Here is a 25,908-nt window from a genome sequence, read left to right on the forward strand (position 1 = left end):
TTTTTCAATAAATGAATGGATTTTATAAATATTATGAGTATAATTTTTTATATTCTCTGTAAATATTTTCTTTAAATTTTTCAGATTATTGATATGTCCCCCAATTGTTCTATCTCAATTTGAGTTCAAATCCCAATTCCCCTCATTTCCAAGTTGTGTGCCTTTGGGCACATTAAACAAAGTCTTAGTGCCTTTCTTTTAAAATCTAGAAAATGGTGGTGCTTACCCAGTAGGGCTGCAGTGAGTAGAAACTGTGACAAAACATAAAACACTGAACATAGTGCTTGGGACATAGTAAGTTCTTCTTATATAAGGTTTTGTTTTGTCTTGTTTTTGTAGCACAAGGGCTATTAACTCTGGCTTTGGGGACGGATGGATGCGGGTTCAAGTCTGGATTGGCTTCTCTTTAGAGTATGTGAACTTGCTCTTTGGGAGTCAGTTTTCTCATACAGAAAATGAGAATAACAGTCATACCTACCTTAACAGGTTTCTGTGAGCTTTAAGAAAGATAAGGTAAATCAAACACTTAGTACATTACTTGGCACAGAGCAGAAGCTCCAAAAATGCTAGAAATTATTAACACATCTATGTCTCTCACTAGTTAATCACTCCACTGAAGTCACAGATTTTTGTTTCATTTATCTTTGAACTCCTAGCATCAGTATTTTTTTACATTTGTACCTTGCATATAATAATTGGTCTACATATAAAATAAAAATAACGCTCAGAAGAGTAAAATGTTAACTTTTTTTGTCCACTTACATACAGCTTAATGTGACTTAGTGTACCAGTCAGTTGAAATTGGGGTATCTAGAGCTCAAAGCCAGTTGTACGGGTGTCATTTTGAAAGGTGGAGACATTTTTCCAGTGAAGATAAGCCTATCTGATGACACTATCTTTAGAGAAAGGAATGCCAGGAGCTGAGGAAGAAATGCAGCCAGGTGAATTGGGAAAACATCAAGAAAAAATTTAACCTAATTCTCAATTTTAGCTGTGATTAGCCTTAGGGGATAATTGCAGTGCTAATCCAAGGAAATAGAAAAAAGGAATTTTGTAAGTGGGCCAGTTTTGCATGGTATTATTTGATAACAGGAATTCCTTAGAATAAGATAGTTTGGTAAATAGGCCCTGGTATGTTTTTCACAGCTGAGGTTTATTTGAATAGACTAGACAATATGCCCAGGAGGCTGTGCATTAATTAGTAAGCTATTAGTGTTAAATTGTTGCTAATTTGGGTTTTATAATTGAAAGGACCTAGAAAACTACAGAGTGATGTTGACAGCATTTTAGGACAGCAGGAAATTTGAAGAAGCTCTTCCATATCTTTCACTAAGAGACAGGGTTTTTTTCACTTAAATAAATTAACTGTTATTTGGACTTCCTGTCACCCTTTAAAAATTATAAGTAAATGTGGTATAGGACTAAGTGAAAGTTCTCTTCAAAGTTCAGCTTTGAATATACCGCCATTGATGCCTAAGAGTGCTAAATATTTTCAAAAAGTGTAATCAGTCAAAAACAGAAGATTTTGTCAGTTTAACATCACTCATACAAAAACTAACTCTTAAATTTAATTGTGAATTTATAGAGGATAAACCCAATGACTCAGTGTGAACATACAATTTAAAAATCAACCTTATGGCTGTATCCTTGACATATAATAAAATTGAAGGTAAATTCTACTTCCAGAGTGATAGTGTGAGGAGGTCTGTGGACAGTGTCCAAGGAAACAATCATAACTGGTGAGATTTACTTTAAAAGGCCAACAATTTAAAGTGTCTGGAAATTGTCCTAAGTGCATAAAGAAAATGGAGAAATACTTATTCAAGAAAATCTACTAAATCTCTGCAAAAGGAGTGATAGTCTATGGCACTTGAGCCAAGCCCTTCCTTCCCCATCCCACCAAAGCTAGGTGTGATGGAGGCTTCAGTCTGGACAGGTGTGGCCAAGAAGATGGGGGCTCCTCTGCTCCCAGTTCCCAGTCAAGACTGTGGAATCTCTCCAGTAAAGGCAGGCCACTGGTATTTCTCATCACCCTCACCTCCATGTTGCAGAGGGTAAATTCCAGGACAGTGTGGCCAAGAGTCAGGAACTCCCTTCCTCCACTGAGTCCCCACTCACGGTGGGGAGACTCTATCCCAGGTGGGGCTGTGCAGCAGGCTGAGAACACTGGGGCCTCGATCGCCCCTGCCACAGCTCACAGGTAGGGTGGAAGTTCCATGTTGAGAGATAGAAGCCTAGAAGAATGAAGGCTACCACCCCGGCCCAGTGCCTGATCCTAAAGCAAAGGGGTCACTCAGAGAGAATCAGGCCACCGTCCTTGCTTCCCAGCTCTGGAGCAGAAGCTCAGAAAGGCAGTCCATAAGCGAGCTCCAAGGCTACCCCCAAAGGAACTGACTTTATTTGAAACGGAGTGTGGGGAAATCCAAGCCTAGGGGTACCCTGAAAAAGCAATGGGGATTTTGATGGTGAGTAATTAAGAGGAGGCTGGTGGCTCCACAAGAGCAAATATACTTGCTGGTGGGAATGTAAGATGGTGAAGCTACTTTGGAAAATCGTCTGGCACCTCAAAAGATTAGACATAGAAGTTACCCTTATGACTCAACAGTTTCACTCTTAGTTATGTAAGAAGAGAAAGGAAAACATATGTCCACACAAAATTTTGTACATGAATAGTCATACCGTTATTCATAATAGACAAAAAGTGGGAATAACACAGATGTTCACTAACTGATGAATGGATACATCAAAGTGGTATATCCATACAATGGAATATTATTCAACAAGAATACAGAATGGAATATTGACACATGCTGTTACATGGATAAAACTTAAAAATATGCTAAATGAAAGAAATCAGTCCCAAAAGACCACATATTGTACGATTCTGTTTGCAGGAAATGTCCAGAATAGGAAAGTCAAGAGATTAGAGCAAGAAAATGGATTAGTGGTTGCCTAGGGATTGGAAGGGGTTAGGAGAAATGGAGATTGACTACCAATGAGTATGGGATTTCTGTTAGGATGATAAAAATATTCTAAAATTGATTGTGGTGATTGCACAGCTCTGTGAATATACTAGAAACCATTGAAATGTATTCATTAAGTGCATGAATTGTAAATTATGTGAATTATATCTCAAAAAGATGTTATGAAAAAGAAATTAAAACTTATTCTAACAGAAAAATGGCTCAAATGGCTGTTTTGCTTTTCCTCACCTGGTCAATAATCAATTGAATGACCACACCCCTGTGTCCTGTATCAAGTCACACTGTTGATTGAAGACAATTTTTAAAATTTATATGTATATATAAAATCATCATATTGTACACCTTAAACTTACACAATGTCTTATGTCAACCGTCTCTCAGTAAAGCTGGAACAAAAATAAATTCCAGGGTGGGGGGATTACTGGATTTTTTCAATGGTAAACTATGCATTGCTTAGAGCACGTCTTTCTCGGTTATTTGATTATGTGGGCTTTGTGCCTTTCACTTTCTTTGAGCTATTTTTTCAAACTCTGTAACTTGTAGAAAACGAATAAGGCAAATAATTCTTGCTTATGGAAATGCAATTTTGTATGGTGGAAAGTAATTTATTACTGCCCTCTTGTCATTTACCAGTTTTGTCATTTTTGCATTTATTAGTAAATTCATGTCAACTTTCCTGATGGGCTTTTATATATGTCTGGTCTTTGATTCTCCTTTGAACTGGTAATATCTTTCTGGTTCTCTCATTAATTACCAAGTTAAGTAAAATCTTTGACAAATGTTCATTTTACACCTGTATGAGAGTCATGAATTTACTATTTAAAAATTATCCTTTAACAACAGTTATGACTACACACAATTGCCAAAACTCATCAGATTGTACACTTAAAATGGCTGAATTTTATTTTATGTAAACGACACCCCAATAAAGCTGGAGATACACTGACTTCAGAGAAATCCTGTGGAAAAATGAATTGTTCAGGGCTTGCCTTGGCATCTCTGTAGCATTTGCTGGCTATTAAAACAGCTAGTTGTCATGACTCTGGCCTCTGCAATATTCTCCCCTGCTTCTCAACATTCCTCATTAGTAGTCTCTTCATGTGACCTGACTTCCATCACGCATCCCTTTAATATCAGAATTATTCAAGAATTTCTCTTAGGTCATTTTTTTACTCTAGACACTTTCCCTGGATGATCTCATTCCTTCTTCAATATATTGAAGTTGACTATTCTCAAACTCAAATGAAGTCACCCTGCTAGTAACGGATGCTTACTGAGAATGTTTATGTTCCCTATACTTTCCTATGAATTTTATAGGAGATTATGGAATTAATTCGCCATGACCTGAATAACTCAAAGGAACATCTATCATTCACAGCCACTTTATCAGTAAGGAATCTGAGACCTAGAATGTTTAAGTAGCCCCTTTAAAGTCACAGAGCAAATGACTGATGAAACCTCAGTTTAAATACAGGTAGTTTTGTACCCAGATGTCTAACCACTATGCCATACTGCGTCCCTTCACCTTTCCTGGAATCCCAACCTACTCTTTTACTATTTTCAAGTATCTTTAACATAGCTGTTATCTTGGTTTTATTTAAATTCAGCTAAATTAGTCAACTATAGAAATACAAAACTTCTGTAATATTTCCCAATTGTAGAATGTATCTTTTTCCAGTGAAAAAAATTATTTTCCAAAGGATGGCTTATTTCCATGGCAACAGATTTTTTTTTCATTGAAGTGTAGAAATAAACTATTAAACCAAGTTCTTGATCTTTGTTTAGTTACCCAGACTCTTTCTTTCTCTATTGTATTTTGTACAAATTAACTTACAGAAATATAACGGTCATGGTTGTAGACACATCATTTACAGTGACCCCAATTTTAATCATGTTTTGCTCCTTAATCCAACAGGATGATAAAAACTGTAACTTTTATGGCAATGAGGATTTTATGAACTGTTATTAATTATTTGTGTCAGAAGTGCATTATGCACTAAAATTTCCAGGGAAATACAAATTAGACCGTACTACTTAACATTTGTACAGTGTAGTATGATAGTGCCTTTTATTGCATTCAGAAGCTGCATGTCACCTAGCTTCCATGTCTCAGTGCCATCTGTTGAGGTTTTTGCAGAATTATGTAGTGAACACTTCAGGCCAGAAGAACTAAGCAAAAATTCTGGCACTACCATTTCCTTGATATTGGAAGGAGGCAAATTATTTAGCATATCTCAGCTTGGTGTCGTTATGAAACCAAGCTTGAGTCTGCTCACCCGATGTGCGGTGAAGCCAATCTACTGACACCACAACTGTGGTGAAAGAAAGTACAGCATTTATTTCATGGCACCAAGCAAGGTCACTCGTGCTCAGAAGACCTGAAGTCCCCAAATGGCTCTTAGGGAAGGGTTTTTAAAGACAGTATGAGGAAGAGGGTCACAAAGTGTGTGATCAGCTCATGCACATTTGATTCTCTGATTTGTTGATGGTAAGGTAACAGAGTGATATTTCAGGAATCTCAATCATCAAACTTACGGTTCCAACTGGTCTGGTGTCTACATGCTGGTGGTCAGCATGCAGTTAACTTCTTCCACCTGGTGGGGGGTTTTAGTGTCTGCAAAACAACTCAAGGATATGGCTTAGGATATTATCTACAGCCATTGAGGAGAACCTAAAAGTTCTTGACTTTGTTTTATGGCTAAACTATTATTATTTTGCCTTGCTTGACTGTTTTCTTTTGTTTCTGCATTTTTTCACTTTTTGGATGAAAGTTTTCTTTTTGGAACTCAGGGAAGGCCTAGAAGGCTAATGCTTTTTTACAAACAAGAGGAGTGGGTACACGAGATGGGGGTGTCTCTCCCTGGTGCCCTACAGGGTCCTGCTGGGTTTCAGTATCATAACTATTGACTAGGAAATTTTTCTTTTCTGTTCTTTCACTGGAGTCAAGATTAGGAGCAGGTGACATTCAGACATGAAAGCTGTAAAGGGCAGCCACTAATTTAGGTATTCGAACAAGTCCTCTCTGTTATTTTTTAACTGAGTGAGACTGATTGAAATATAAGTTTAGGGACAATGGGAGGAATTTTGTATATCATCAAATTGCAAATTATTAAGACAACTAATATTATTGATTTTCTACTCTGTCAAGTCCTTTTGTCTTGAGTGTTTTAGATATACTTTCTCATTTAAACCTTAGAAGAAGTTTTTGAAAATTTACCACTAACTCCATTTTGAACTCTGAGAGAGGTGATATATAGTAGTGTTGAGCATGTAGATTCTGGAATCATACTTCCTGAGTTCAAATCCTGGATATGCCATGTACAGCTGTGTGACTGTATCCAAGTTACTCACCCTTCAGTGCTTCAGATTCTTCATCTGTGAGATTTTAAAAGTTATAACTTATAAAGTTTTAATGAGAATCAAATAAATTAATAAATAAAAAGTGCTTAGGACAGAGTCTGGCATGAAGTACCCAGTCAAGTTATTATTATTATTATTAATTAATGAATGAATTCACTGTGTCACAGAGAAGTGAAATGACTTGTCACTTTGTTGGCACTTGGTTAGAACATGTTTTAAACCCAGATTCACTGATTCCAAGTATGTATTATTTCCATAATCTCATAAGATAATTCATTGTTGTTATCTTACAGTGGTATTTACTATATATAGTATAGTGGGAAGAAAATGTAGAAATGGATGAGTTTGTTTTTAGCATTACCCTTTTTCTGACTCCCCCCAAAAGTGTTCCAAATAGTCAAAAGAATGAAAATGTTTCATGGGCTGAAACAGTTGGAAAATGCTGCTCATGAAGAGAAATGTCTATTGGGCTAAGAAATGGTAAAATGGCTTAATAACCTTATATAAGATTTAAATCATGTGGTGCAAGGACAGAACCCAATGACAGCTTATTTTGTGTGCTCTACATGCAGGATGCATGTTTACTGCATACCTTGATTAAATTAAAAGCATATGAGTAACCCAGAATATTTGGTTACTAGAATTCCTGAACCCACAGTGGTGATGATTCATCCAGATTCTGCATCTTAGTACTTTCTCCTTAAACAATATATTTCACCTTCCCGCAAGAGGTCAAGTATCCAGGGGAAACATTTTCTTTAGAATGTCACGGGCTTGACTGGAGGAGAGAATTACACAGGTTAAGAGCTGAGTGTCTTTGAAGGTGGTATGAATAGAAAATTAGCATTGCTGACTGAATGTTAGGAGAATGTAGGGGCAACAAAGAAACATGAGGGAAGGAAACTTCCATTAATAAAAAAGATATTACCTTCTATCATAATATACCTCATAATCCTCTTAGAAAGACAGGGGTTTGGTGGAAAGAATAAAATAGTCAGAATTCTCACAGTAAATTCAATACCAAGGGATGGAGATATGACATCCAAGAGAAGTACATGCTGAATATTTTCAGATTTGTTTCCAGGCAACATGATAATGTGTAATGTAAGCACAGCTTCATCAGATCTGATGAAAATATTCAATCCCTTGCCACCCTTTCTATGAACAAAATATATCTCCAGATAGATATTTATCTCTAAATTAAATTCTTTGCCCCCCTTTCCATGAACAAGATATTGGATCTATGTTTTCACCAATGTGACATCTCAAATGACCTTCTTTGAAGGAGAGTAGGTTAGCATTTAGTTAGTCAGAGTGAGCCTCAGTGATGGAGTGTAGAAATTGATCCTTCATAGGGTGGGCTATGGGTGTTAAGGGGAGATTGGACTTTGCATATTTCAAGTGGCTTCAGGGTAGCAGTTGTCTCTAATGGACCCACTGGAGTTCTTCTAGTGAATGTGATTGATGTGGCATTTAGACGCTTGTATATTTGGGAGCTTTCAGATCAAATCAGCATGACCAGTTGCCAACTTGACTTTGGAGATTTCATCAATAATTACATTCTTATGAAGGGCTGATGTTTCCTATACAACTGGGCAGTTGCATCATCGAATCTAGTGCTCATTAATATATTTGACTTGCCAGATATGTCGGAAGGATTCCTTGAAGCATAACTGAGTAATTACATGTTGGAATTTGGCTTGTGATGTTTCCATTTCTCTAGTCATTGGTAATAATCCACTCTCTGGGCTATAAGGCACTGCCCACAGGTAGGAGGTACTAAAAGTGATATAAGCAATAGGCTCATCTGAAGTGGTAACTAAAGAGGGTGAGCACTGTTGATGGAATAAATAAGCCACAGTCATTCTATATTGTAGGTGCATGTTTTTAATAAAATTTAGATCTTTGGAAAGCTCTGATTATTTATATTTGCTATATCACATTAGATATTTTCCTAGGCATTTTCAGATTATTTTCCCTAGGGATTTCTGTGTGGCTCACAGTTTTTGCCATTTTTCAACTCCAGAGTTAGCCATCGTTAGGAGGTTGGTATGATTCCTTCTAAACTTTGCTCTGTAGATAAACAATCACACGCGTGCACACACACATACACATGTACTATTTTGTTTTCACATAAATGGGCCCATGCTTTACCCACTGTTTTGATATTTGCTTTTCTCACTAACATATTTTGGACATATTTCCATTTCAATGTATGTGTGTTTATAGTGTAATCTGATGGATGCATAGTACTGCACTGCAGGGAGATACACATTTTCAAATAGGGCTCATTTTACTTAGAGTTAGAAAAATACATTTTGAGCCAACTGATGCAAAAGTATCAATATATTATAACAAAACAACACTGTTTCACATAATCAAGAACAGGGGAACAGTGCTGTGGTCCTAAGAGCAAGCTGGATGCAAGGACTTGAGTAATATCGTACTCCACACTCATGGCTTTTATACAGGCATCTTCTTCATAATCCTCTCCCTACCCCATTTCCCAGCAGAATGGCTTACTTTGATATAGCCCACAGGGCAGAAAGTACTTACAATAATAGAACTCAAATATGCACATTATAATTGCACATGCACAGACTTTGACTTTTTAGTCTCAGTTTTGATTCTAAATTCCAAAGGTAAGCTCCAGTTTGGGCCAAGTGGGGCCAACCCTGGTCCAATCAACTTAGATGAAGGAGGGTACCGCCATTGTGTGAAGTGGCTGCTAGAATTCTTTTGCTATTTCCAGGTACATGAGTAAAGAATGGGTCCTAGGAAATAAAATGATGGACAAGCGGCTCAGCGAGAGGTTAATATAATATTTATTTATCCAATTCACAACTGTTAGGCATTTAGGTTCAAATATTTTTTATTATAAATAATGCTACAATAAATATCTGTAAATATAACTTTGCACATTTATATAACTCAATACTTAAGTTTTGGAAATTGAAATAATAGGTCAATGGCATGCATATTTTACAATTTTATAGTGACAAAGTTTAGATTCCCATCAATAGTAAATGAATATGAATTAGGGGGTTTCTCTGCAAGCTCATCAACATCGATCATTATCAGTCTTTAAAAAGTGTTTGCCTGCTTAGGTGGTAAAGATATCTTGGTAAAGGTAAAATAAGTCTTGTTTTAATCAAATGTTGTTAGCTACTAAACATTGTGAAGTTTATGTATTTCAGTGCTGAAATAGGGTCTCTCAATATAAAAGTATTTAAAGGCAGCCCTTCCATCTATTCAACTCTCCTGCTTTATATCCCAGTGGAATCAGCCTATGCTTCCCAAGACTGAATTTCCTAGGAAACCGTGACTCATTCCTAATTTGGAAGCTTACACACTAAACATAGCAGCCCCTCTTCTATCAGCGCTCCTCCCGCCCTAAGCTTTGCTAACTCCCTTGGACGTTTACCTTTCTCATTAAATTGTTGCTCCTTTTAAGACAGAAATTATATTTCATTCACCTTTATAACTTTCTCAAACCCAGTGTCTAGCCCAATGACAATATGTGTTCGTATGTAAACTGATTGCCTATATGCCTCGGGCTGGTGGACTTTCAGGAGATCTGTGTCTTTACTTTGGCCACTGTACCAAGCTCTATGGCAGGCAAATGCTTCTTCTCAGGACCATAGTTTTCCTACACACACAATCACAAAGTTCAACTAGATGATCACCAGTTTTGTTTTTTTTTTTTAACCTAAGATTCTATAATAATACTTTGCTTTTTTAATTACATGCAAAAATTTTCTGTATTTACAAAATAACAGAATTTATGTAATATGTTGTCTAACCTCAAATTTCCATCTAACAAATCTACAGAATTTAATTCAAAGGTGTATTACTTACAAAATGGAATATTTTCGTTAGTTGTCACTCTCTGCAGTGTGTTAGCCCCATCTAGTGAATGGTTAATGAACTCTCAAAAGCCAGTAGCATGTGAACATTTTTAAAGCTGCTGCTGAATCATCTGTCTTCTTGTTTCCAGTCTTTGAGCCCTTGCTATTTCAGATCTAACTAAGGTTGGAAGAGGAATTGATTGTGAGAATAGTTTGGGAAATGTTTGAATGCCTTTGTAGAACAGATTTATTTTAAGACTGAAGCAATATAAAGAGTTGTGATCTATTTCTCAATCCCCACCTTCCTCTCAATGCCGGTTTTAATTTTTACCAGATAAATAAATGTACATAGTTTAAATAGTTGTATAATTGTATAAGATTAGATACAGAAAACAGAAATTGCCTGCTGCTTTTTCCCTATTTTTTCCTTAAAGCGATTACACATACCTAATTTTAGTTGATTTTTAATATTTACTTCCATGCCTTAAATAACATATTTATTCCGACTCCTTGATTTTTTTTTTTCTGTTTTAGCATTAGAGAAGAGGAGGAGTTAGCTCTCTTTCCTTTCTGAGGGCATATCACATATGCCAAGACAGATAATATATGCTGAGACAATTAACCTTGGATAACTTTCCTTTTCTGCTCACCTTTTTTTTCCCAGGAGTAGTCATGTTTTATCATTTGCTTGGTTTTCTATGTATTTGTCACAAATTCAGCCTCAAATTTGTTGCCTATTAAAAATCAAGGCTGTGGACACATTAAGTATTTTATTTATTCTATCTTCCTGAAGAAGACTTTCCTGGGGCCTTTGGACTTGCTCAACCTGGTTTGGTTTCTTCTTCTTGCCCATGTTGGGGCTCCTGTTTCCTGTATCATATGTTTCCTCTCTCTTGCTTAACTCATATTTTGATGAAATATACCCTTCAAGTGCCTGGGAAATGTATTTTTGAGACTTTGTGTGGTGGATATAGTGAATTGTCATTCAGCATTAATTTTAAACTTTTTTTGGTGTGGCTTCAGTCTGGAAAGCTAGAAACCTCCTTGCCCAAATTTCCTCATAGCAGGGTCCCAGAAGCGCTGTAGTTTGTGCCAGTGAGATATTCACACAGGTTTTGAAGGTGTAAGTGAGGAAGGTGCCAAGCTTTGCTGGCAAGCATCCCTGTGGACAGGTGTCTTTTGATCATGGAAGCTCCTCAGTATGCTGGCTTTTGGGTACCAGAGGAATCAGCAGTCTCTTTGGTGCCCTGGATTGGCAGCAAAGCTCTCAAACTCACTCCTGAATGCCCAACCTAGAATCTGTTTCCTCATTTAACCCCCTGCAATATGGCTTAAAACTAACTGGGGTGGATTCTGGTTTTTGCATTGTACCTTGAATAATAAATCTTACATGTACAAGCTTGGTTAGATATATATAGAATTCTAAATTTGAAATAATCTTTGTTTACATTTCTAGTGTTTCTGCTATGAAATATAAAGCCAACTTAGTCCCTGATCTAAAAAAGAGTATGTGACTTTTTCTCTCCTTTCTCTGGAAGCTAAGGGAAATTATTCTTTGTCTCTAGTGTTTCGAAAATTCAAGATAATATAACCAAAGTTGTCTATTTCCATCCATCATGTGTGCTCTTGCTAGGTCCTTTCAGTGTGGAAACGTATGACTTTATTTGCTGGAAAATCTCTTAATTGCTTTAGTAATTAGTTTCTTTCTCTGGTGTTCCTCTGTTCTTTTATTTTGGAACTGCTATTTTTTTTTTTTTTTTTTTTTTTTTTTTTGGTTATTGAACTCTTTGGACTGGTCCTCTAACTCAGTTTTATCTTTTTCTCTCTCATTTTCCATCTCCCCTTTAAAATTTTTCTTCATAGGAGATATCCTAAGTTTTACCTTGTAACTCACATTATTAAGATTTTTAAAATGTCTATTATATTTTTTAATTTTAAGAGCACTTTTTAAAAATGATCACATCGTTCCATTTTGATAGCATCCTGTTCTAATTTTATTACTATAATATTTTCTTTTCTCTTTAATATATGCATATTATCTCTGCACAGTCCCTGTTTCATTTAAATTGCTCTTTTTCTGCCTTTTGACTTTGCCTCGATCTTTTAGTGGAGGTTTCCCTTATGTGTCTGATAATCTTTGGTGGCTGCTCTTAAGTAACGCTGAGGAACTTAAAGGTCACACTGAGAATACGGTTGGGTTTGTCCACTGTGAGCTTCACTGCAGGATGCTCTCTGGCAGGGCTGCTTAGCCACAATGTGTATATTCCTCAAAGCAGAAGCTTCCTATTTCCCTCTTAGAGGGCAAAGGCCTAAGTGTCAGCATTCTGGGATATACAAGAAGCAAGTGGGTCAGAGTCCCAGTACCCTGCATGTGTTCTAAAAATAAGGAGATTAAGAACAGCAACCCTGTCCTGAAAGACCCCATGTGTTCCCTAATACACAGGAACTCTCTACTTTACTATTGCAAAGGGTAAAACTAGTTTTTGCTACTGCGAGGGAAGGAATCTGGAGATTTGAGTGTTTCTTAAGCAGACTTTCAATTAACCCTCCTTATTAATCACTCCTTTTCACCCCAACTTCCAGAAAAATTGGCTGCCAATTCCAGAGCTCTTTGGTGATTCTGCAGTGTAAATTGAGTTGCTTCTTGGATTTCCTCATTGTAGTTTAAGATTTTACTTTCTCAAATGTGACTGCTTTTCAGTTTCCAAAAAATTCATTTCTGCTTTGTCCCCTCTCTTGTCCTCTCCTACCTTGTGGATTTGTCATTTAAAACAACCTCCTTTTTGTAGGGATTTGGGAAGGAGAAAATAGATGTGTGTCTTTTTTTTTTAAGATTTATTATTAATTTATTTAATTTTTTTTGGCTACGTCGGGTCTTAGTTGCGGCATGTGGCATGCTTCGTTGAAGCATGCGGGATCTTTTGTTGCGGTGTGCGGGCTCTTCGTTGTTGTATGTGGGCTTCTCTCTAGTTGTGGCGTGTGGGTTTTCTCTTCTCTAGTTGTGGTGCGCAGGCTCCAGGGCACATGGGCTCTGTAGTTTGTGGCAGGCGGGCCCTAGTTGAGGTGTGCAAGCTCAGTAGTTGTGGCGCACAAGCTCAGTAGTTGTGGCGCGCAAGCTCAGTAGTTGTGGCACACGGGCTTAGTTGAACTGTGGCATGTGGGATCTTAGTTCCCTGACCAGGGATCGAACCCGTGTCCCCTACATTGTAAGGAGGATTCTTTACCACTGGACCACTAGGGAAGTCCTTAGACATGTGTCCTTAATACTGCATGATCCTTTGATTTAATTTATACTAATATGATTCTTGAGACAGTACATCATTTCATAGATGAATGTATATGTATACATGTGCATATAGGCATGTGCATGCACATATGTATATTTAGGTGATCAATTGTGATCTTGGATGTCAGTGAACACAGATGGGGGAGGTAGTTTGGGGAAAGGGGTTTATTATGCTGAGTAGTGAAAATAAAATAAAAATTAGGGAACAAGAAGAAATTTATCTACTCCTTGTCCTAGCTACTCTCTTTTAGGGGCTTAAGCAGTTTTGGAAGAAAAAAAATATTGTATTTTTGAGTGACTAGTCTGTGACATTTAATATTTTACTTGAAAACATTTTACCCAAGTAGGCAAATGTTAGCTTTGCTGTTTTTCTTAACTTCCAAATCTAATTGCTGTCTTTCAAACCAGATGTCCATTGGTGGAATAAACCAGTGGAGAGTATGTTTTTGCAACACTTTCTCACTATTAAAACTTTTGGAATCTCACATATTAGCTACATGCCAGATATAGAAGCTTACCACTTTCCCATTCAATTTTGCTTAAATACTAAAAATTTTAAAGGTCAGCATGTACTTTCAATAAATTAGAGTATAATAGTAGAATATTACATTGAAAAAAATTACATTTTAAAACCTGGCTGCTTACAGCCTTTGAAGAAACTATTGGCACAGAATGAAATACTGGATATTACTATGTATAAGTATTGTATCAGTTAATCCAAGTGAGAAAAAGATAAACTGCTATTAGAGTGCCATCTATGCAGCTAATATAAGAGCTAAATTCTTAAATTCTGCAATAAAAATGTATAAAAATTTTAGCCTATGTATTTAGGGCAGGGAAAGGTGCATTTTAGTCATTTTAAAAATTGCTAAGTATTATCACAAAATGCTATTAAGAGATCGAATCTATTTTATTTCAAAGTAAATGTGGGAGATGGAGTTATTGGCTTCAAGGGGAAATTAAATCCCCTTTTCTATCAGCAATTTGGTATCTATTAAAGAGATGTTTCTGTGTTTATAGGCACTCCTATGCCTATTACCTTACGAGTGGAACTTTAATAAATAAAAGTTCATGAGTTGAAGGAGATTGCACAAGCTATCAGGCTTTTAAAAGGGAAGTTTGACTCATGTAGGTTAAGGCTTCTAGCTTGCTAAATGTGGCTTAGCTTAAGATGAACCTGATCTGTGACAATCTTGTGCTTCATTGTGGGATATTGTATACAAATTGAAGATAACTTCAGGATGGAAAACACTAGCTGTCATTTACTGAGTACCTAGTATGTGATAGCTGTGATATTAGGCACTTAATTCTACCATCATTTAATATTTATATGTATATCGCTATTTTACAGAAGAACCTGGGGCTTGGGGAGTTTTAGGGTGTTTCTCAATTTCAAACTGTTAGGAAAAAATAAGGTGAAGTTTGAACTCAGGTTTTGTTTTGTGTTGTTTTGTTTTTGTTGTTTTGTTTTTTTTTTGCGATACGCGGGCCTCTCACCACCGTGGCCTCTCCCGTTGCGGAGCACAGGCTCCGGACGCGCAGGCTCAGCGGCCATGGCTCACTGGCCCAGCCGCTCCGTGGTATGTGGGGTCTTCCCGGACCGCGGCACGAACCTGTGTCCCCTGCATTGGCAGGCGGACTCTCAACCACTGCGCCACCAGGGAAGCCCTGAACTCAGGATTTTTTGGTGCTCCAGTAAATCACTAAATCATCCACACTTGCATCTCTGGACATTCTAATTTACCTTTTTTTGTACACATAAGATTTTATTTTGCACGAAAGTAGCCATGGAATGAAAGTGAAGGGCTGAGACAAAGATCATATCACAGATGCCAAACATTTAAATAAAAGTGAAAAGTTTAGTTTCTCATTTGAATATTTTGTCAGTATTGTATATAAATATTCAGACGTTTCCAAGTACCTTATGTGGTAGAATATAGACAAACATGAATGCTGGACTGAATTTAGTACTTTTGTTCAGTTATATTTTATTGTGTTGTATAACCTAAGATATATATTAATAAGTAATTTTGACATGTATATTAACTCACTTTATTGTGGTACTCATTTTGCAATATATACACATACCAAATCATTGTGCTGCACACTTTAAACTTATACGATACTATATCTCAGTAAAACTGGAAAAATAGTTTTGACTGACAAAAAAATGAATATTAATTTTATAATTTTGTTCCTTTACTGAACTATGAACACTTAAAAGAAACTCTTGCTAGCTTTGTTTTTTCTGAGTAAAGATAATGCCTAATTTGTACAGTTTATGCAGTGATACAGCCTTATATAAAATCCAATTATTGTGAGTCTCCAGAAGAATGGGAAATACATTGTGTTCGTAAAAGTTATCTTCCAACCAAAATATAAAGAAAGTCTCTATTACGCTAGACAATGCTCTAAAGTTAGTCTACCAGAAGAAAAAGGAGGAAGGCCATCAGCCACAAAGATGCTTGTGGCGACAGGAAAGGAGGAAATGGCCCAGAGAAGCAGGGAAGGGTTAATCAGGCAATTTGACCAAGGAAAACAGGATGGTCGGAACTCACAATGATCCAGTTAGAAATGGGGCTGCAGGGAGGGAGAACAAGGGAGAAATCTAGAGTCTCGGGGAGTTTGGAAGGGATTGGGGCTCTAGGTGCATGGCTACATGTAACACTGTAAAAAAAAAAAAGGGCTAGAGAATAGAATTGAGCTTATTACTCATTGTGGCCAAGTTGGAAGTGCGATAAGTTGAAAGTATGATGCTTCCTAGAGTCTGGTAAAAAAAAAAAAACAAAAACATGGCTGCTATGGCCTGTTAGAAGGTAGCAGTATGATTACTGAAATTATGTTTGTAACATAGTAGAATTGTATTATGACTCATAGAATTAGTCGAGGAGATATGTATAAACAGCTTTCAAGGCTTACTTGTGTGTATTCTGTGTGTGCTAATAGAATTCATTCTCATAATTCTTCAAAGATGGAAAAGAACAGAATGAAGTGAAACTCGTATTTTAGAATGTTTCTGATCATATTAAGTAGAAGAGATTAATTTGGTGAGGGAGCTGGGCTTTCAAGAGTTCCCCAGAAGGAGAAGTCTAGGAGCAAGACTGTTTTGCTTTAACAGCACCAGTACATTCTTGCTGGAGGGAACCACATGCAACTCAGTGGCTAAGAGTCAAGGGGGAAGTAATTGCTTACACAGCCTTGGACTCATGCAGAATGAGATTTTCCTTTCTGGGCTCCTCTCTGCAGCAAGAGGTTCCTGGGATACATCTTTTAACCCCAGTCTTCTCTTCCATCATGGTCCACAACAAAGACTTAAATACCTCCATTTTCTGGACGTTGGTTGAGCGTCTGGTCACTCGCTTTAATCCCTTTTCTGCTTTGAGCACTTGGGACTGGAAGTGAAAGCCAAAGAATCCAATGTTTTAATTTTTTATCATGTTCTGAATGACAGAGGGAAGAACCCTAGGAGGTATTTAGGTAAGGTTCAGATTTGTGGGTGAATGCTCACATGGTAAGTGACAAAAGTGTCCTGGCAACAACACGGGGTTGGGCATTGGGAGGTCTGGTCCTGCTGTCACTTGCTGTTCAGTCTTGGATCAGGATGAACTGTATCCGGGACTGTCCTTGCTTATTTGCACAATAACTGGGCTCACACAGCACAAGTGATTATGCACATATCTAAAATTGTAGATATGTTACAGCAAAGCAAAGATCCTTATAGTAATCACAATAGATGATAAAGATTTTTTGCTAGCATAGATATTTTACTCTAGAAATTCTAAACAATATAAGGTAGTCTTTCTTAACAAAATACATATAATATTTTAATGATCTTTTAGGAATCAACCCCACAAAGATGACCTTCCTTCTTGCAATCATGATCAGGTAAAAATTCTGATAAGACCTACCAATGAAAAAGAGATAATTACAACATAGAATAAAATTAAAAAATTACTTTGAGGGTGTGACATGAAATTCGAAGAAATTGAGCAAAAATTCAAAGGAATAATGTATCACAGTTGTTCCCATATTGTCTGTGGACCATGTGCATCAGAATCTCCTGGGGTAGCTGGAGGAAGAAAGTGAGTCCAAATGCAGATTCCTAGGTCCTAGATCAGAATCATTGAGCCAAGACCTCTGAAAGTGGAACCCAAGAATCTGCATTTTCACAAGCCTTGGAGATGATCCTTATGGTCTCTAATGTTTGATTGTCAATGCATTCGGCTTTGAGATTAATCTACCCTAGTTGCATATGTTTCTTTTTTTTCTTCCAGTATTATTGAGATACAGTTGACATATAGCACTGTATAAGTTTAAGGGGTACAGCATAATGATTTGACTTACATACATCATGAAATGCTTACCACAATATGTTTAATGAGCACCATCATCTCAAATAGATACAAAATTAAAGAAGTAGAAAAAAATTTTTCCTTGTGATGATAACTCTTAGGATTTACTCTCAACTTTCATATACAATGTTCAACAGCGTTAATTATATTAATCATGCTGTATATTACATCACTAGCACTTATTGGTCAATGCATTTGGCTTTGAGATTAATCTACTCCAGTTCCATACATTCCTGTGTATTAATTGCATACATTTAGAAAATATGGTGAGAGAAGGCTCTCATTCTTAAAAAAAAAAACAAAACAAAGGAATGAGCATCTTTAGTTTACCTCCTGTGAAGAATTTTAATTTGATCTTAGAAAGAATGATTACTTTTTTCAGGTAAACAGAATTAGAATGACATCTTGGCTATATAACACTGATGTATTTTGCACATATGTATTTCCTATGTAGTTCAATAAATACAGAGGAAAGAAAATGGCTTTGGAGGCAAACAAAGGATTCAGAATCCCTCTTAGTGTCTTAGTTTTTTCCCCCTGCAAAACAGAACAATTAATAACAGCTTGAGAGTTTTGTAAATGTTAACTGAAATGGTATATGTGAAATTCCTAGTCTAGTGCCAACACACAGCAGACATTCAATAATGCTAGCTATCCTTATCTTATTATGCTTTGTATTCAGTGATAACATCAATGAAATAGTGTTAACCACAGAGAGCAGTTTTTGTCTGCCCAATGCACACAGGTGGGCATTTTTGGAACTGTAGCTATAGTGACTACCTGAGGACCCTGCTGCAATATCACATTTCCCATTGTCATATTGTCTGAGATTATGCATCAGAGCTGTATAAACTTTAGACTCTTTTCTGCTAGAATCACCCACACTATTAAAAAAATTGTTTGGGTTATCTGATTGTATGTCTTATTATTAATACTTTTAAAATGTTATGTCTAGGATTTCAGCTTTATTGATCTTTACTTTGCTGTAATTATTATTTGATTGACTTGTAGGTGAATGTAATAGCAATGCTTAGAAACAAGGATATTTTCGTTTAGAGTGTGCTAATGTCATATTCAATATGTATACGATCAAATCTCAGTCATCAGAAATCAGCATGTACCTTATGTATGTTATCATAAGTCATAGACAAGGCTCAAGAGATTCTGCGTTTGTCCTTTCTCACTGCCCTTTCTGTCTCTGGGCAGAGGCTCAATCAGTAAGGGCTACAGCCATTTAATATTTTCAATTAAGTTTTTCAACAACAAAAAATGAAACAAAAGCAATTTTCAAATTTATCTTTGGTCAGTGAAAGAATATACAAAACTAAAATGAACCATCTTGAATCATCTTTCACATTCCCTCTGTAATTTCATTAACAATTTTAAGAAATGTTTCAATAAAATTTTAAATAATAGAGAATCTAGTTATGCATAGTGTAAGTTGTTATTCATATAAAGTATCAATCTTTGGTATTTATCTGTTATCAAACATCCATCATTGTGGAAGATTTCAGGATTAATTAATAATAAATCAATTCTCAGATGAGAGAAGGCAATTTGAGTTTTTAACAAAATCTGATGTGATCCTGACTCAAGATTTGTCCTAACAATCACAGCATTTCTGCAATGTTCTAATTAGATGTATGTCTGTATAAATCCCTTTTAAGTAAGTACATACAATTGTTAGTTTTATTCTATTTGGAGATACAAAGGGTTTTACCTGGAGTGCCAATTTTCTGCATCCTTGGCTTCCTTAGAATTATTGCTTTGTTGTTAAAATGTGCTTCATTGATAAAAGACTCTTTCAAGTTCATAGGGAAAAAAAGCCTGTCCCATTCCATTTGAAAACTTTAACAGATATTTTCCAATTTAAAGAAATTGACTTTTTGAGCCTAATTCAGTTGGGCGAAATATAAGAATTTAAAAGTGGAATCCAATTATCTCTAACTTGTTCCCTTTGTTGAAGAGTTTTAAATTGGAAAATTTTTGAGCTTTTCAGAAGGCACATTTAAGCTTTCTGATGACCATAAATGCAAAATAAAAATAATTTAAAAAGGAAAACCTTGATAGATTCATCATATCTCCTTTACAATTGAGGTCTTCTATATATGCAAAACTAGTCTCTGGTCCTGACATAGTCATTTATAATATCTTTCAGTCTGTGAATTTTTTTCCTGTTTATTACAAATACAATAAATCCATTAACAGAATTCCGTCACTAGGTGGCTCCATTTAGCTTTTTAAAAGCAGTCTTCTACGAATACCTCTGTTTTTGGAGCATTTCTTTTTCCTTACTTTATCTTATCTTATTATTATTTTTTTGCCTTTGTATCACATACACGCTGTGTAGCTTGGTTGCAAACCATTAGCTGTATGAAATCAGAGCCTATGTGCAATGTGCTGCCAACTCCTCTGTGGAGTCAACAAATAATGAAAGGCGACAGATGACAATTCAACAGGACTATGGTTATTGGCAGGATGCCATTGCTCAGTGCCTGGATCCTTAGCAAAATTATTTCCAGCCTTATTTTCTCACTTCAGAGCTCCATTTGAGCATCGAGTCATAGCCCCTGTAATGAAAGAAAGCCCCCAATATTTATGGAAAGAAGGATGGATTTCTTTTTAAGTCCCTGAGAAGTTCCTGATCTGAGAGGAATGGTGTACGGCCCAGACTAGGAGTTGGAACCCATGAAGTCTTGTTTGGGTTTTGGAAGGTAGTTAATTCAACTATCTTCCCTGAATTTGTTTCCCCATCAATAAAATGGAGGGGTTGGACTAGATGATTTTTGTAATTTCTTCTAGTTTTAATATTTTAAGATATCTGATATGCCCAAAGGGATTCCTTAAGCAGCAGGGGTCTTGTTATGTAGATACTATTTTCTTTCTTAGGTCATAAACTCCTGAGGAAGGGGAAATGTCATAATTACTATAGCTCCAGTACCCAAAACTGTGCCTGGCACATAGAAGAAACTCAATATATACACTTAATTGAATAAATAAACTGCCTAAAAGTACTGAATGATGGAGATGACACAGAAGTGTTGGCTCTCCAAAGTCCTACTGCATCTTATTCTCTCTTTGACTGGGCCTGGCCTCCACTTTCTATTGTTAAAGTTACAGGTGCCCATTGATGAAGGCAAGTCACCTGAGAATGCATTTGTTCTTTCTGGAAAGAAAGTGAAAATTTCTAGGCTTTCTCTGTTAACATCAGTTTGTTATTTAGATGGAATGGTTGCCATTGTAGATGTTTTAGAAGGCAAAGCCCATCTGTAGCAATATATTTAAAGTTCTAGAGCATGGTAATGATAGTCTGTGGACAGAGGACACTACTCAAGTCTGTTGACTCTGAAGCTGTAGGGCCCAACATGAAGGAAGGGGTCTCAAAAACAAGGTCCTAAGTGAAAGTGAGGTATTGAAGAGAAGGGTTGAAAATTGGTGGAGAAGTGAAAGGATGCTTAGTGAATTTTAATAGAATGGTCAAATAGGGCATAGGTAAATGCAAAATATTCAGCATGCACAGAAGAAAGTATTGTTAAAATAGCACTTTTGTGAGGAGTGTAAGAATCTTGACAACATGCATTTAAGGCTAAATTGAGCCAAATATCTAATTCTGAAACCATCTGAAGGGGACTTCTTGATAAAAACAAAATGATTAAGTCAGAATCTGACAATGTACCATTCACAATACAATTATCTTAAAATATATATACAAGAAGTTAAAATGCTCTCCAATGTGGTTCTGATATTTTTCAGTTACAATCATATCTCAGTCATTAGCTATCTGGAAATGGAAGTGTTTATGTGACATTACAACCTTCTACTTGGTCTCTGTCTGAGATTCTCTGTGTTCTACTATGTTATAGTGAATTGGAATGGTTTTATCAGGCTTGATATTTCATGAAGAGGAAACATTTCAACTAGGTTTGACGCCCCTGATGCTTAGGAGTCTATAGCTTTTACTGGAAAACACTAATCAATTTTCTGTAGTAACCTATATGGGAAAAGAATCTGAGAAAGAATAGATATATGTATGTGTATAACTGAATCACTTTACTGTGCACCTGAAACCATCACAACATTGTAAATCAACTAGACTCCAATATAAAATAAAAATTTAAAAAACCTTGTTGACTGCAATGGCCCCACAAGGACTCACCGTTGAACAATGCTCCCTGACATGTAGGTCATGATGGAAGCATAATAAAAGGTACTGTTAAGGGTATTGATAATTTTTTAATGGGAAAATATTCATGCTTTGACAGAATTCTGGGAATTTTGCTTAGATATATCTCAATATAGAGCATTTGGGAAATTTTAATCTTGTGTCAACCAAGTATCTTCTTTTGATGTAAAGGTATTTCTCTTTGACTCATGCTATTTTTATATGTCTTCTGACTGAAGTGCTTTGCTATGGTTGGAGAGGATAGCACAGAAGACACCCCCCCCCCTTAATGATGAGGAATAAAGGGTTTTTGTCCTATTTGTAAAACTGTGTTGTCAATATGCAACAAAATAGAAAATGTATGTACTATATAACAATATAAAATATAGAGCATACAATTGTATCTATGATACTATAAACATGTAAAAGTTGAATATGCCACAAGGATAGGAAGTAGATGATGTGGACAAAATTTTAACTTCGTTCGTTTGCTTGGGACTATGAATGATTTTCTACTTGGATTTCTGTTATTTCAATATAATCTTTATGATAGTTATTTAAAGCCATAGTCTCATCTTAAAGGCAGGAAATTTTATGGAGCATAATACTTTATTGCATTAATTGATAAACATGTTATTCTCATATCATAACATTTAAGGGATACTCAAGGTTTTCCCCATTTCCATTTCTTCTCTGAAGAGAAGAAACTTTGATATGGCACAACGGAAACAATGAAGTAAAGGGTAGAGCTTCAGTGAAGGTGAATGTGAGATGCTGATAGAACTGGGGAGGGATAAGTTCTCTCTTGACTCAACTTCCCATTGTTTATTGTGGACCATCATCTCAACCATTGGCTGTGAAATGAGGGGTTTGAAATAATTTTCAAGTTGGACTTAGTAACGTAGACTTTGGAATTCATGCATGATTTGAATGCCTGGGTTCAGATGAAAGAAGGCAAGAAGAAGCTATGTAGATCAGCTTCTAGAGTAGGTGATTAGTGAAGGGCAGGGGTAAATGAGTCTCTGGGTTTGTTTTATGACTCAGTCTAGTTCACCCGGGCAGGGAGTAGTATGGGAAACTCTCTCTCTCTCTCTTTCTCATTCACACAACTACCCACTCACATGCTAAAAGCACATTTGGGTAACCCAGCCAGAGTGGCAGTGGTTATAAAGTTCCCTAATCAAGGACTTGGAGATTTGGGATCCAAGCCATCTTTTACCATTACCTTCCTATTGAAATGGAATCTTCTTATGCATATTACATTGATCTTTTTTATCCCTCTTACACATTGCAGAACTCCCCTTAATAGTGATACTTTTGACTGCAATGAAGCTACCACATATGTTTACTATAATTATATGAAAAGTTACAAACATCTTACTATAAAAACAGTTAAGCTACTTGATTTTTTTCTAAAGAGAATTATTAGAAAAACAGCATAACATGGAAGAAAAGGCAAAGGACTGGGAGATAGGAAAGGCTGATTGTAGTCTAATCATTGTTATGACCAGCATTATCATTTTCACTTGAATGACTCAAGTTCTCTCATGGACTAGTTAATCTCTAGGTAGGGTGATCACACAGGCTCTTTTGCCTGAGGCAGTCCTGGTTTTCACCTGTTATCCCAATGTAATTATTAATAGCACCGTTTTCACTTTCAAAAGTGTCCTGGTTTGAATGATAAAGTACATGGTTACCTTATCTCTAAAGGTCCTTTCAACTTGACTATTCTTTGATGTTGCCTGGAGATGAGATGTGGAATCAATTGTCCGAGAGCAAGTCATTGAAATTCTAGTTCTTTATTTTGAGCAGTGGTGAGAGATGAAGGTATTGAGTTTGATATGGCCCAGATCATGAAGGCCTGATATTCAAAGACTTTTAATTTTATCCTGAAGTCTATGGGGATATATTTTAATCAGGAAAGAAACTGAGACATCACTTTGGCTGCATTTTTGAGAATGAATTTTAAGAGACTGTTGCTGGAGATAGCAACCTTGTTAAGAGATTATTACAATAGTTCAATAAGAAATGATGGAAGTCTTAACCAAGGGTATGACAGTAGAGGAAATAAAAATACTAATTAAAGAGATATTCAGGTGGTAATACCTATAGGATATGGGGTATGGTGACTGAATAGGGTGATTATGGGATAGGCTAGTCTAGGGTGACCTCCCCCTGATCCTAACTATTTGTTAAATGATTGGATGAATAGTGATACCATTCATGGAAAGGGAAACCATCAGAGTTCTGAACTAAAGATTTGATGAGCTCATTGCTAGAATTGTGGAATCTGGTACATTTGTGGGACACAAGATGGAAATATCCAGTAGACATTTAGATATAGGACAAGAACATTAGAATACCGGATTCTGGCCTGGTGATGTAGATTTGGGAGTGATTAACACATTCAAAGAGCCTGGAAAACATCCAGGGGAATATGGAGCGAGACAAAATTGAACCGATGAAAGAAACGTGGGGTCCCCTAGCATGAAAGGAAAGAGCAAATAAAGAGAAGTACCTGAATGGGAGACTGACAAGGAGCTCCAGAGAAGTAGGAAAAAAATCCATGAGAATGATGTCATATAACCACAGAAGTTAAAGACTCCTTTTTTAGAGCACAATTCAGAGCTTCAATTTAGTAGTGCTCAAAATTTTTGGTCTCAGGATTCCTTCATACTTAAAAATCTTTGAGGACCCCAAAGAATTTGTAAACTACAGCTATTGATGTTTATTATATTAGACATAACATTGAGAAAGTTGAAAACATTTATCAATTATCTAACCACAACAATAATAGATTCATTTAATGTTAACAAAATACATGATTTTTGTGAAAATAACTACATTTTCAAGAAAATTTTAGTGAGATGAGTCAAATTGTTTTATACAAATCTCTTTAATGTACAGATTAATATAAGGCAGATGAATTCTTGTATCTGCTTTTGCATTTATTCTGCTGCAATATGTTGTTTGAGTTCAGGTATATGAAGAAAACCTGGCCACACATAGATATTTTGCTGGAGAAGAGTTGAGTATTTTCATAGCTTTTTATGATAATTGTAAATATTCTTCTTTGATATTACACCAGATATTACACCAGAACTTGACTGGTGATAGTTTCCTGAAGGTTAGTTACAATGTGACATCTAAAACCGTATCAAATAACTTCTTGTACTGTATCACATTAAAATTCCTTGGTCTATCTTGAACTTTAAAAGAATCCTTAACTTTGCATCATTTTGTATCATCTCTTGTAGGTCATTTGGAAAATACTAGCTTACTAGTTATGTAGATCTTTCAGATGTTGACATATTTTGATATATAATATTTAAAAATTATGGTTATCAATATCACTGCTGTTCTTATCAGAAAAGTATTGGGAAGCTGTCAAGCGCATGGTGGCAGATAAAGTTTTCCAATATTCTAATTTTCTCTTGAAAGCTCAAATTTTATCATTGGCAAAACATGCTGTCAGCTGTCTTCATTGAAGAAACAGTTCACTACATTTGTTTTCAACAAAATGTCTGACAAATACTCAAATCCAAATCACCATGGTCTACCTGTTAGTTGTTTTTTCAAGTAAAAATTGTGTTCCATGAATAAAGCAGCTAATCCAGAAGCCTACAATTCAATTGCACAAGAGTTTTCCTTTGGTTTCCACGAAAGGATACCAAATTGCTTAATATGCACTTTCTGTTTTGTCATATAGAATGTTAAAATCGCATGTGCTCTAGAGTTGGGATTTAATAAAATTAATATTTCTTACTATTTCATGAAGGGTATTATTCAGTGAAATGACTTTATTTTGTATTAACTGTATGTTGTAGTGAAAAACTGTGGTACAGTTTGTGGCCTCTGCCTTGGTTGGTGATAAGGTGCCACTGGTTCTACCAACATTGATTTTACACAATCAGTA

This window comes from Aethalodelphis obliquidens, unplaced genomic scaffold (genome assembly GCF_003676395.1).
Source record: "Aethalodelphis obliquidens isolate GAN/ISIS:26980383/991018 unplaced genomic scaffold, ASM367639v1 scaffold39, whole genome shotgun sequence".
Classification (NCBI taxonomy): domain Eukaryota; kingdom Metazoa; phylum Chordata; class Mammalia; order Artiodactyla; family Delphinidae; genus Aethalodelphis; species Aethalodelphis obliquidens.